The sequence below is a fragment of the Apium graveolens genome, chromosome 4, assembly GCF_009905375.1.
Source record: "Apium graveolens cultivar Ventura chromosome 4, ASM990537v1, whole genome shotgun sequence".
Taxonomy (NCBI): domain Eukaryota; kingdom Viridiplantae; phylum Streptophyta; class Magnoliopsida; order Apiales; family Apiaceae; genus Apium; species Apium graveolens.
Genome location: NC_133650.1, coordinates 24,754,544 through 24,756,622, shown reverse-complemented (window position 1 = coordinate 24,756,622; position 2,079 = coordinate 24,754,544). Strand labels below are relative to the sequence as shown.

General features: G+C 36.8%; 1 long non-coding RNA gene across 1 annotated transcript; it reads left to right on the top strand.

Moving 5' to 3' along the window:
- Positions 1 to 202: 202 nt before the first annotated feature.
- LOC141716777 (uncharacterized) lies at positions 203 to 1,142 on the top strand. The gene is made up of 2 exons (XR_012573351.1): positions 203 to 276; positions 618 to 1,142. It is a non-coding gene; the product is annotated as an uncharacterized LOC141716777 (long non-coding RNA).
- The last annotated feature ends 937 nt before the right edge of the window (positions 1,143 to 2,079 follow it).

Genomic DNA, 2,079 nt, shown 5'->3' with positions numbered 1-2,079 from the left:
TGTAGCGTCATAAAATGGTTTTTGATAAGGAAATGGTTTTGAATGGTTTTATTACAATAAAAGATGCCATCATCCTAAAAGTTTATCTCTTGATACAATATTGTTGAATCTTTCAATTCCATTATTAATGTATTATTCTTGTTTATTTATATTATAGCGCTTGTTGAGCATTTGGCTCACTAATTGTTTACCCTGATATTACAGCTAGCAGATATGGTTAGATTCAAGCAGACAACGCGTAAGACTTGTGATGCCGATTCGTATGTTCGAGCTCAGGTAGTTAGTGATTTTGTGTGTGAGGACTCGATATTGGAATTAGGTTGTAATAGTTAATAATGTTGGGTTGTTCCAAACCCTAAACTGTAAAGATCTTGGATTCAGATGTATTTATTTCCTTTTTTAAATAATATAATTACTCGTATATTGTCTTTTGTAAATGTTTGGGGCGTGACAAGTTTTGGTATCAGAGCTACGGTTTAGAGTCCCTGGACAGCCCAAATAGGTTATATATGTATATAGGTTTGTAGAATATTATATGAAAGTGTAGGTATGGGATATTCGAGTCGTTCGTTACTATTCTCTTATATATATATATATATCTATGCATTGTTTGGCAGCAAAGGGCGCATTCCTCGTCATCTTCTGAACCGTCTGACACAATTTCTTTCTCCATGTATGCTGAGTTGAGGCGTGAGTTCGATAGGCTTCAGGGCAAGTACGATCGAATGTTAGAGCGATTGAGGAACGTGTATCCGGACAACCGAAACTATGAAGGAAAGCCTAAGGTGCAGATGACTGCGAGACTTGAGACCTTGGTTCAGTATGTTAACACTAAGCTTGATGAGATATTATCACATCGAGACCGTACTAGCCAGTATACTATCCAGATGATTGTGGATGAGCTCCAGTGCATTGTGAAGACGCTTCATGAAGAGAAGACTATCGGACCCCGTTCCGATGGAGTGGAGCCTTAGTTCTTTCTGTTATCTACTTTTCATGTCGTTGTATTTTTGGACTTTGTAGAATTCCCTGTTGTTTCCTTTAATTAAGCATGTTATCCCTAGATTCAGACTCTATTCCAATCTTGATGTACCTTGACCCTAATTTCGATAATTATGCACTATCGTTCTATTTGCTTTCAATTGTTCTTATGCTTTTATATGCATCACCCTTATTGTTTAATTTGAAACCCGATTGAATGAATATAATTACTTGTGACACCATAACCATAAAATTTTCTATATTTTTCATACCTGTTTTGATATAAATTTTATTTCAGGATCATGCCACCTAAAAACAAGAACCCGACAACAACTTCTATAACAGATCCTAATATTCTTCGACTTCTGGAAACCTTACAACAGCAAACAAATGATTTAGCTCAACAACAACTAACTCTTCAACAACAATTCGAAAACCAAGATAACCGTGAACCACACCAACCACCTGATCTACTAGTACCACCTCGACAAATTATTACTTTCAAAGCTTTTCAGAATATGAATCCACCTGCATTTCATGATACCACTGATCTGGTAATAGCTAATACATGGATTAGGGAAATGGAAAGAGCTTTTGAATTGGTTCAGTTAGGAGAAGATCAGAAGACGCCATATGCTACTTATTTTCTGAAAGGGGAAGTTATCTATTGGTGGGATTCAGTGAAAGCTATGGAGACAAATCAACCAGTTTCTTGGGAAAGGTTTAAGAGGTTATTCCAGGAAAAGTATTACCCTAAGTATATGCAGAATCAAATGAGGCTTAAATTTCTTGAATTGAAGCAAGGAAGTATGTTTGTATTGGAGTACGAGAAGAAGTTTACGGAGCTGTCAAGGTTTGTGACGAAGTATACCAACACTGAGGAAGAGAAAGCAAAGAGATTCCAACAAGGATTAGAGCCTTGGATCAGAGATAGAGTGGCTATATTTGAGCTTGATACTTATGCTGGAGTAGTACATAAGGCTGCTCTGATTGAGAGTAATGGGATACAGTCAAGGAAAGAAAAGGATAATAAGAAGAGAAAGGTTCCATTTTATGGAGAGAAGTCTGAAGCCGGAAGCTCACAAGACAGGAGTGTGA